The 12367-nt window shown below is 42.8% G+C and overlaps 1 protein-coding gene across 2 annotated transcripts in view; it reads left to right on the forward strand.

Moving 5' to 3' along the window:
* LOC139377020 (DISC1 scaffold protein) overlaps positions 1–12367 on the forward strand; it is a 93912-nt gene that overhangs the window by 64504 nt on the left and 17041 nt on the right. The gene's annotated exons all lie outside the window — the stretch shown is intronic.

A 12367-nucleotide genomic window follows, 5' to 3' on the forward strand; every position in this document is an offset into this window, starting at 1 on the left:
CCTGTATATGTCCTGGTGACATAGTGTTATGGAGGTTATTATCCTGTATATGTCCTGGTGACATAGTGATGGTTATGTTGTAGAGGGTAGTATCCTGTATATGTCCTGGTGACATAGTGTTGTAGAGGGTAGTATCCTGTATATGTCCTGGTGACATAGTGAAGGTTATGGTGTGGAGGGTAGTATCCTGTATATATCCTGGTGACATAGTGTTGTGGAGGGTATTATCCTGTATATGTCCTGGTGACATAGTGATGGTTATGTTGTAGAGGGTCAAATCAAATCAAATCAAATTTTATTTGTCACATACACATGGTTAGCAGATGTTAATGCGAGTGTAGCGAAATGCTTGTGCTTCTAGTTCCGACAATGCAGTAATAACAAGTAATCTAACTAACAATTCCAAAACTACTGTCTTGTACACAGTGTAAGGGGATAAAGAATATGTACATAAGGATATATGAATGAGTGATGGTACAGAGCAGCATAGGCAAGATACAGTAGATGGTATCGGGTACAGTATGTACAAATGAGATGAGTATGTAAACAAAGTGGCATAGTATAGTATAAAGTGGCTAGTGATACATGTATTACATAAGGATACCGTCGATGATATAGAGTACAGTATATACGTATGCATATGAGATGAATAATGTAGGGTAAGTAACATTTATATAAGGTAGCATTGTTTAAAGTGGCTAGTGATATATTTACATCATTTCCCATCAATTCCCATTATTAAAGTGGCTGGAGTTGAGTCAGTGTCAGTGTGTTGGCAGCAGCCACTCAGTGTTAGTGGTGGCTGTTTAACAGTCTGATGGCCTTGAGATAGAAGCTGTTTTTCAGTCTCTCGGTCCCAGCTTTGATGCACCTGTACTGACCTCGCCTTCTGGATGATAGCGGGGTGAACAGGCAGTGGCTCGGGTGGTTGATGTCCTTGATGATCTTTATGGCCTTCCTGTGACATCGGGTGGTGTAGGTGTCCTGGAGGGCAGGTAGTTTGCCCCCGGTGATGCGTTGTGCAGACCTCACTACCCTCTGGAGAGCCTTACGGTTGAGGGCGGTGCAGTTGCCATACCAGGCGGTGATACAGCCCGCCAGGATGCTCTCGATTGTGCATCTGTAGAAGTTTGTGAGTGCTTTTGGTGACAAGCCAAATTTCTTCAGCCTCCTGAGGTTGAAGAGGCGCTGCTGCGCCTTCTTCACGATGCTGTCTGTGTGAGTGGACCAATTCAGTTTGTCTGTGATGTGTATGCTGAGGAACTTAAAACTTGCTACCCTCTCCACTACTGTTCCATCGATGTGGATAGGGGGGTGTTCCCTCTGCTGTTTCCTGAAGTCCACAATCATCTCCTTAGTTTTGTTGACGTTGAGTGTGAGGTTGTTTTCCTGACACCACACTCCGAGGGCCCTCACCTCCTCCCTGTAGGCCGTCTCATCGTTGTTGGTAATCAAGCCTACCACTGTTGTGTCGTCCGCAAACTTGATGATTGAGTTGGAGGCGGGTAGTATCCTGTATTTGTCCTGGTGACATAGTGTTGTAGAGCGTAGTATCCTGTATATGTCCTGGTGACATAGTGAAGGTTATGTTGTGGAGGGTAGTATCCTGTATATGTCCTAGTGACATAGTGTTGTAGAGGGTAGTATCCTGTATATGTCCTGGTGACATAGTGAAGGTAATGGTGTGGAGGGTAGTATCATGTATATGTCCTGGTGAAATAGTGAAGGTTATGTTGTGGAGGGTAGTATCCTGTATATATCCTGGTGACATAGTGAAGGTAATGTTGTAGAGGGTAGTATCCTGTTTCTGTCCTGGTGACATCGTGTTGTAGAGGGTAGTATCCTGTATATGTCCTGGTGACATAGTGTTGTAGAGGGTAGTATCCTGTATATGTCCCGGTGACAAAGTGAAGGTTATGGTGTGGAGGGTAGTATCCTGTATATGTCCTGGTGACATAGTGAAGGTTATGTTGTGGTGGGTAGCATCCTGTATATGTCCTGGTGACATAGTGTTGTAGAGGGTAGTATCCTGTATATGTCCTGGTGACATAGTGTTGTAGAGGGTAGTATCCTGTATATGTCCTGGTGACATAGTGTTGTAGATGGTAGTATCATGTATATGTCCTGGTGACATAGTGAAGGTTGTGTTGTAGAGGGTAATATCCTGTATATGTCCTGGTGACATAGTGTTGTAGATGGTAGTATCATGTATATGTCCTGGTGACATAGTGAAGGTTGTGTTGTAGAGGGTAATATCCTGTATATGTCCTGGTGACATAGTGAAGGTTGTGTTGTAGATGGTAGTATCATGTATATGTCCTGGTGACATAGTGAAGGTTATGTTGTGGAGGGTAGTATCCTGTATATGTCCTGGTGACATAGTGTTGTGGAGGGTATTATCCTGTATATGTCCTGGTGACATAGTGATGGTTATGTTGTAGAGTGTAGTATCATGTTTATGTCCTGGTGACATAGTGAAGTTTGTGTTGTGGAGGGTAGTATCCTGTATATGTCCTGGTGACATAGTGTTGTGGAGGGTAGTATCCTGTATATGTCCTGGTGAAATAGTTTTGTAGAGGGTAGTATCCTGTATATGTCCCGGTGACATAGTGAAGGTTATGTTGTAGAGGGTAGTATCCTGTATATGTCCTGGTGACTTAGTGATGGTTATATTGTGGAGGGTAGTATCCTGTATATGTCCTGGTGAAATAGTGAAGGTTATGTTGTGGAGGGTAGTATCCTGTATATGTGCTGGTGACATAGTGTTATGGAGGGTAGCATCCTGTATATGTCCTGGTGACATAGTGTTGTAGAGGGTAGTTCCTGTATATGTCCTGGTGACATAGTGAAGGTTATGTTGTAGGGGGTAGTATCCTGTATATGTCCTGGTGACATAGTAAAGGTTATGTGTAGAGGGTAGTATCCTGTATATGTCCTGGTGACATAGTGTAGTGGAGGGTAGTATCCTGTATATGTCCTGATGACATAGTGTTGTAGAGTGTAGTATCCTCTATATGTCCTGGTGAGATAGTGTTATGGAGGGTAGTATCCTGTATTTGTCCTGGTGACATAGTGAAGGTTATGTTGTGGAGGGTTGTATCCTGTATATATCCTGGTGACATAGTGTTGTGGAGGGTAGTATCCTGTATATGTCCTGGTGACATAGTGAAGGTTATGTTATAGAGGGTAGTATCCTGTATATGTCCTGGTGACATAGTGAAGGTTATATTGTAGAGGGTAGCATCCTGTATATGTCCTGGTGACATAGTGTTGTGGAGGTTAGTATCCTGTATATGTCCTGGTGACATAGTGAAGGTTATGTTGTGGAGGGTAGTGTCCTGTATATGTCCTGGGGACATAGTGTTGTGGAGGGTAGTATCCTATATATTTCCTGGTGACATAGTAATGTAGAGGGTAGTATCCTGTATATATGTCCTGGAGACACAGTGTTGTGGAGGGTAGTATCCTGTTTCTGTCCTGGTGACATCGTGTTGTAGAGGGTAGTATCCTGTATATGTCCTGGTGACATAGTGAAGGTTATGTTGTGGAGGGTAGTATCCTGTATATGTCCTGGTGACATAGTGTTGTGGAGGGTATTATCCTGTATATGTCCTGGTGACATAGTGATGGTTATGTTGTAGAGGGTAGTATCCTGTATATGTCCCGGTGACATAGTGAAGGTTATGGTGTGGAGGGTAGTATCCTGTATATGTCCTGGTAACATAGTGTTGTGGAGGGTAGTATCCTGTATATGTAATGGTGACATAGTGAAGGTTATGTTGTAGAGGGTAGTATCCTGTATATGTCCTGGTGACATAGTGTTGTAGAGGGTAGTATCCTGTATATGTCCTGGTGACATAGTGAAGGTTATGGTGTGGAGGGTAGTATCCTGTATATGTCCTGGTGACATATTGTTGTGGAGGGTAGTATCCTGTATATGTCCTGGTGACATAGTGTTGTAGAGGGTATCCTGTATATGTGCTGGTGACATAGTGTTGTGGAGGGTAGCATCCTGGATATATCCTGGTGACATAGTGTTGTAGAGGGTAGTTCCTGTATATGTCCTGGTGACATAGTGAAGGTTATGTTGTAGAGGGTAGTATCCTGTATATGTCCTGGTGACATAGTGTTGTAGATGGTAGTATCCTGTATATGTCCTGGTGACATAGTGAAGGTTATGTTATAGAGGGTAGTATCCTGTATATGTCCTGGTGACATAGTGAAGGTTATATTGTAGAGGGTAGCATCCTGTATATGTCCTGGTGACATAGTGTTGTGGAGGTTAGTATCCTGTATATGTCCTGGTGACATAGTGAAGGTTATGTTGTGGAGGGTAGTGTCCTGTATATGTCCTGGGGACATAGTGTTGTGGAGGGTAGTATCCTATATATTTCCTGGTGACATAGTAATGTAGAGGGTAGTATCCTGTATATATGTCCTGGAGACACAGTGTTGTGGAGGGTAGTATCCTGTTTCTGTCCTGGTGACATCGTGTTGTAGAGGGTAGTATCCTGTATATGTCCTGGTGACATAGTGAAGGTTATGTTGTGGAGGGTAGTATCCTGTATATGTCCTGGTGACATAGTGTTGTGGAGGGTATTATCCTGTATATGTCCTGGTGACATAGTGATGGTTATGTTGTAGAGGGTAGTATCCTGTATATGTCCCGGTGACATAGTGAAGGTTATGGTGTGGAGGGTAGTATCCTGTATATGTCCTGGTAACATAGTGTTGTGGAGGGTAGTATCCTGTATATGTAATGGTGACATAGTGAAGGTTATGTTGTAGAGGGTAGTATCCTGTATATGTCCTGGTGACATAGTGTTGTAGAGGGTAGTATCCTGTATATGTCCTGGTGACATAGTGAAGGTTATGGTGTGGAGGGTAGTATCCTGTATATGTCCTGGTGACATAGTGTTGTGGAGGGTAGTATCCTGTATATGTAATGGTGACATAGTGAAGGTTATGTTGTAGAGGGTAGTATCCTGTATATGTCCTGGTGACATAGTGAAGGTTATGTTGTGGGGGGGTTGCATCCTGTATATGTCCTGGTGACATTGTGTTGTAGAGGGTATTATCCTGTATATGTCCTGGTGACATAGTGATGGTTATATTGTGGAGGGTAGTATCCTGTATATGTCCTGGTGACATAGTGAAGGTTATGTTTAGAGGGTAGTATCCTGTATATGTCCTGGTGACATAGTGTTGTGGAGGGTAGCATCCTGGATATATCCTGGTGACATAGTGTTGTAGAGGGTAGTATCCTGTATATGTCCTGGTGACATAGTGAAGGTTATGTTGTAGAGGGTAGTATCCTGTATATGACCTGGTGACAAAGTGTTGTGGAGGGTAGTATCCTGTATATGTCCTGTTGACATAGTGTTGTGGAGGGTAGTATCCTGTATATGTCCTGGTGACATAGTGAAGGTTATGTTGTGGGGGATAGTATCCTGTATATGTCCTGGTAACATAGTGAAGATTATGTTGTGGAGGGTAGTATCCTGTATATGTCCTGGTGACATATTGTTGTGGAGGGTAGTATCCTGTATATGTCCTGGTGACATAGTGTTGTAGAGGGTATCCTGTATTTGTCCTGGTGACATAGTGTTGTGGAGGGTAGTATCCTGTATATGTCCTGGTGACATAGTGAAGGTTATGTTGTGGATGGTAGTATCCTGTATATGTCCTGGTGACATAGTGTTGTAGAGGGTAGTATCCTGTATATGTCCTGGTGACATAGTGAAGGTTATGTTGTGGGGGGTAGCATCCTGTATATGTCCTGGTGACATATTGTTGTGGAGGGTAGTATCCTGTATATGTCCTGGTGACATAGTGTTGTAGAGGGTATCCTGTATTTGTCCTGGTGACATAGTGTTGTGGAGGGTAGTATCCTGTATATGTCCTGGTGACATAGTGAAGGTTATGTTGTGGGGGGTAGCATCCTGTATATGTCCTGGTGACATAGTGTTGTAGAGGGTAGTATCCTGTATATGTCCTGGTGACATAGTGAAGGTTATGTTGTGGGGGGTAGCATCCTGTATATGTCCTGGTGACATAGTGTTGTAGAGGGTAGTGTCCTGTATATGTCCTGGTTAAATAGTGTTGTAGAGGGTAGTATCCTGTATATGTCCTGGTGACATAGTGAAGGTTATGGTGTGGAGGGTAGTATCCTGTATATGTCCTGATGACATAGTGAAGGTTATGTTGTGGAGGGTATTATCCTGTATATGTCCTGGTTGCATAGTGAAGGTTGTGTTGTAGAGGGTAGCATCCTGTATATGTCCTGGTGACATAGTGTTGTAGAGGGTAGTATCCTGTATATGTCCTGGTGACATAGTGACGGTTATGTTGTAGAGGGTAGTATCCTGTTTCTGTCCTTGTGACATAGTGTTGTAAGAGGGTAGTATCCTGTATATGTCCTGGTGACATAGTGAAGGTTGTGTTGTAGAGGGTAATATCCTGTATATGTCCTGGTGACATAGTGAAGGTGAAGCTGTGGAGGGTAGTATCCTGTATTTTTCCTGGTGACATAGTGAAGGTTATGTTGTGCAGGGTAGTATCCTGTATATGTCCTGGTGACATAGTGTTGTAGAGGGTATCCTGTATTTGTCCTGGTGACATAGTGTTGTGGAGGGTAGTATCCTGTATATGTCCTGGTGACATAGTGAAGGTTATTTTGTTGGGGTTAGCATCCTGTATATGTCCTGGTGACATAGTGAAGGCTATGGTGTGGAGGGTAGTATCCTGTTTAAGTCCTGGTGACATAGTAATATAGAGGGTAGTATCCTGTATATGTCCTGGTGACATAGTGTTGTGGAGGGTAGTATCCTGTATATGTCCTGGTGACATAGTGAAGGTTATGTTGTAGAGGGTAGTATCCTGTATATGTCCTGGTGACATAGTAATATAGAGGGTAGTATCCTGTATATGTCCTGGTGACATAGTGTTGTGGAGGGTAGTATCCTGTATATGTCCTGGTGACATAGTGAAGGTTATGTTGTGGATGGTAGTATCCTGTATATGTCCTGGTGACATAGTGTTGTAGAGGGTAGTATCCTGTATATGTCCTGGTGACATAGTGAAGGTTATGTTGTGGGGGGTAGCATCCTGTATATGTCCTGGTGACATATTGTTGTGGAGGGTAGTATCCTGTATATGTCCTGGTGACATAGTGTTGTGGAGGGTAGTATCCTGTATATGTCCTGGTGACATAGTGAAGGTTATGTTGTGGATGGTAGTATCCTGTATATGTCCTGGTGACATAGTGTTGTAGAGGGTAGTATCCTGTATATGTCCTGGTGACATAGTGAAGGTTATGTTGTGGGGGGTAGCATCCTGTATATGTCCTGGTGACATATTGTTGTGGAGGGTAGTATCCTGTATATGTCCTGGTGACATAGTGTTGTAGAGGGTATCCTGTATTTGTCCTGGTGACATAGTGTTGTGGAGGGTAGTATCCTGTATATGTCCTGGTGACATAGTGAAGGTTATGTTGTGGGGGGTAGCATCCTGTATATGTCCTGGTGACATAGTGTTGTAGAGGGTAGTATCCTGTATATGTCCTGGTGACATAGTGAAGGTTATGTTGTGGGGGGTAGCATCCTGTATATGTCCTGGTGACATAGTGTTGTAGAGGGTAGTATCCTGTATATGTCCTGGTTAAATAGTGTTGTAGAGGGTAGTATCCTGTATATGTCCTGGTGACATAGTGAAGGTTATGTTGTAGAGGGTAGTATCCTGTATATGTCCTGGTGACATAGTAATATAGAGGGTAGTATCCTGTATATGTCCTGGTGAAATAGTTTTGTAGAGGGTAGTATCCTGTATATGTCCCGGTGACATAGTGAAGGTTATGTTGTAGAGGGTAGTATCCTGTTTCTTTCCTGGTGACATTGTGTTGTAGAAGGTATTATCCTGTATATGTCCTGGTGACATAGTGATGGTTATATTGTGGAGGGTAGTATCCTGTATATGTCCTGGTGAAATAGTGAAGGTTGTGTTGTAGAGTGTAATATCCTGTATATGTCCTGGTGACATAGTGAAGGTGAAGCTGTGGAGGGTAGTATCCTGTATTTTTCCTGGTGACATAGTGAAGGTTATGTTGTGCAGGGTAGTATCCTGTATATGTCCTGGTGACATAGTGTTGTAGAGGGTATCCTGTATATGTGCTGGTGACATAGTGTTGTGGAGGGTAGCATCCTGGATATATCCTGGTGACATAGTGTTGTAGAGGGTAGTTCCTGTATATGTCCTGGTGACATAGTGAAGGTTATGTTGTAGAGGGTAGTATCCTGTATATGTCCTGGTGACATAGTGTTGTAGATGGTAGTATCATGTATATGTCCTGGTGACATAGTGAAGGTTGTGTTGTAGAGTGTAATATCCTGTATATGTCCTGGTGACATAGTGAAGGTGAAGCTGTGGAGGGTAGTATCCTGTATTTTCCCTGGTGACATAGTGAAGGTTATGTTGTGCAGGGTAGTATCCTGTATATGTCCTGGTGACATAGTGTTGTAGAGGGTATCCTGTATTTGTCCTGGTGACATAGTGTTGTGGAGGGTAGTATCCTGTATATGTCCTGGTGACATAGTGAAGGTTATTTTGTTGGGGTTAGCATCCTGTATATGTCCTGGTGACATAGTGAAGGCTATGGTGTGGAGGGTAGTATCCTGTTTAAGTCCTGGTGACATAGTAATATAGAGGGTAGTATCCTGTATATGTCCTGGTGACATAGTGTTGTGGAGGGTAGTATCCTGTATATGTCCTGGTGACATAGTGAAGGTTATGTTGTAGAGGGTAGTATCCTGTATATGTCCTGGTGACATAGTAATATAGAGGGTAGTATCCTGTATATGTCCTGGTGACATAGTGTTGTGGAGGGTAGTATCCTGTATATGTCCTGGTGACATAGTGAAGGTTATGTTGTGGATGGTAGTATCCTGTATATGTCCTGGTGACATAGTGTTGTAGAGGGTAGTATCCTGTATATGTCCTGGTGACATAGTGAAGGTTATGTTGTGGGGGGTAGCATCCTGTATATGTCCTGGTGACATATTGTTGTGGAGGGTAGTATCCTGTATATGTCCTGGTGACATAGTGTTGTAGAGGGTATCCTGTATTTGTCCTGGTGACATAGTGTTGTGGAGGGTAGTATCCTGTATATGTCCTGGTGACATAGTGAAGGTTATGTTGTGGGGGGTAGCATCCTGTATATGTCCTGGTGACATAGTGTTGTAGAGGGTAGTATCCTGTATATGTCCTGGTGACATAGTGAAGGTTATGTTGTGGGGGGTAGCATCCTGTATATGTCCTGGTGACATAGTGTTGTAGAGGGTAGTATCCTGTATATGTCCTGGTTAAATAGTGTTGTAGAGGGTAGTGTCCTGTATATGTCCTGGTGACATAGTGAAGGTTATGTTGTAGAGGGTAGTATCCTGTATATGTCCTGGTGACATAGTAATATAGAGGGTAGTATCCTGTATATGTCCTGGTGAAATAGTTTTGTAGAGGGTAGTATCCTGTATATGTCCCGGTGACATAGTGAAGGTTATGTTGTAGAGGGTAGTATCCTGTTTCTTTCCTGGTGACATTGTGTTGTAGAAGGTATTATCCTGTATATGTCCTGGTGACATAGTGATGGTTATATTGTGGAGGGTAGTATCCTGTATATGTCCTGGTGAAATAGTGAAGGTTGTGTTGTAGAGTGTAATATCCTGTATATGTCCTGGTGACATAGTGAAGGTGAAGCTGTGGAGGGTAGTATCCTGTATTTTTCCTGGTGACATAGTGAAGGTTATGTTGTGCAGGGTAGTATCCTGTATATGTCCTGGTGACATAGTGTTGTAGAGGGTATCCTGTATATGTGCTGGTGACATAGTGTTGTGGAGGGTAGCATCCTGGATATATCCTGGTGACATAGTGTTGTAGAGGGTAGTTCCTGTATATGTCCTGGTGACATAGTGAAGGTTATGTTGTAGAGGGTAGTATCCTGTATATGTCCTGGTGACATAGTGTTGTAGATGGTAGTATCATGTATATGTCCTGGTGACATAGTGAAGGTTGTGTTGTAGAGTGTAATATCCTGTATATGTCCTGGTGACATAGTGAAGGTGAAGCTGTGGAGGGTAGTATCCTGTATTTTTCCTGGTGACATAGTGAAGGTTATGTTGTGCAGGGTAGTATCCTGTATATGTCCTGGTGACATAGTGTTGTAGAGGGTATCCTGTATTTGTCCTGGTGACATAGTGTTGTGGAGGGTAGTATCCTGTATATGTCCTGGTGACATAGTGAAGGTTATTTTGTTGGGGGTAGCATCCTGTATATGTCCTGGTGACATAGTGAAGGTTATGGTGTGGAGGGTAGTATCCTGTTTAAGTCCTGGTGACATAGTGAAGTTTGTGTTGTGGAGGGTAGTATCCTGTATATGTCCTGGTGACCTGTATATGTCCTGGTGACATAGTGTTGTGGAGGTAGTAGTATATGTCCTGTATATGTCCTGGTGACATAGTGAAGTTATGTTGTATGGTGTGGAGGGTAGTATCCTGTATATGTCCTGGTGTGACATAGTGTTGTGGAGGGTAGTATGTCCTGGTGTCATAGTGAAGGTTATGGTGTGTAGTATGTAATGTAATTGTGACATAGTGAAGGTTATGTTGTAGAGGGTAGTATCCTGTATATGTCCTGGTTAAATAGTGTTGTAGAGGGTAGTATCCTGTATATGTCCTGGTGACATAGTGAAGGTTATGTTGTAGAGGGTAGTATCCTGTATATGTCCTGGTGACATAGTGATGGTTATGTGATTGTGAGGGTAGTATCCTGTATATGTCCTAGGTGAGATAGTGTAAATGTCCTGTTGACATAGTGAAGGTTATGTTGTAGAGGGTAGTATCCTGTATATGTCCTGGTGTCATAGTGATGGTTATGTGATAGTGGATGTCCTGGTGACATAGTGAAGTTTGTGTTGTAGAGGGTAGCATCCTGTATATGTCCTGGTGAAATAGTTTTGTAGAGGGTAGTATCCTGTATATGTCCCGGTGACATAGTGAAGGTTATGTTGTAGAGGGTAGTATCCTGTTTCTGTCCTGGTGACATCGTGTTGTAGAAGGTATTATCCTGTATATGTCCTGGTGACATAGTGATGGTTATATTGTGGAGGGTAGTATCCTGTATATGTCCTGGTGAAATAGTGAAGGTTATGTTGTGGAGGGTAGTATCCTGTATATGTCCTGGTGACATAGAGAAGGTTATGTTGTGAAGGGTAGTATCCTGTATATGTGCTGGTGACATAGTGTTGTGGAGGGTAGCATTCTGGATATATCCTGGTGACATAGTGTTGTAGAGGGTAGTTCCTGTATATGTCCTGGTGACATAGTGAAGGTTATGTTGTAGAGGGTAGTATCCTGTATATGTCCTGGTGACATAGTAAAGGTTATGTGTAGAGGGTAGTATCCTGTATATGTCCTGGTGACATAGTGTAGTGGAGGGTAGTATCCTGTATATGTCCTGATGACATAGTGTTGTAGAGTGTAGTATCCTGTATATGTCCTGGTGACATAGTGAAGGTTATGTTGTGGAGGGTAGTATCCTGTATATGTCCTGGTGACATAGTAAAGGTTATATTGTAGAGGGTAGCATCCTGTATATGTCATGGTGACATAGTGTTGTGGAGGGTTGTATCCTGTATATATCCTGGTGACATAGTGTTGTGGAGGGTAGTATCCTGTATATGTCCTGGTGACATAGTGAAGGTTATGGTGTGGAGGGTAGTATCCTGTATATGTAATTGTGACATAGTGAAGGTTATGTTGTAGAGGGTAGTATCCTGTATATGTCCTGGTTAAATAGTGTTGTAGAGGGTAGTATCCTGTATATGTCCTGGTGACATAGTGTTGTAGAGGGTTGTATCCTGTATATGTCCTGCTGACATAGTGTTGTAGAGGGTAGTATCCTGTATATGTCCTGGTGACATAGTGAAGGTTATGGTGTGGAGCGTAGTATCCTGTATATGTAATTGTGACATAGTGAAGGTTATGTTGTAGAGGGTAGTATCCTGTATATGTCCTGGTTAAATAGTGTTGTAGAGGGTAGTATCCTGTAAATGTCCTGTTGACATAGTGAAGGTTATGTTGTAGAGGGTAGTATCCTGTATATGTCCTGGTTAAACAGTGTTGTAGAGGGTAGTATCCTGTATATCTCCTGGTGACATAGTGTTGTAGAGGGTTGTATCCTGTATATGTCCTGCTGACATAGTGTTGTAGAGGGTAGTATCCTGTATATGTCCTGGTGACATAGTGAAGGTTATGTTGTGGGGGGTATCATCCTGTATATGTCCTGGTGACATAGTGAAGGTTATGTTGTAGAGGGTAGT

This window comes from Oncorhynchus clarkii, chromosome 20 (genome assembly GCF_045791955.1).
Source record: "Oncorhynchus clarkii lewisi isolate Uvic-CL-2024 chromosome 20, UVic_Ocla_1.0, whole genome shotgun sequence".
Classification (NCBI taxonomy): domain Eukaryota; kingdom Metazoa; phylum Chordata; class Actinopteri; order Salmoniformes; family Salmonidae; genus Oncorhynchus; species Oncorhynchus clarkii.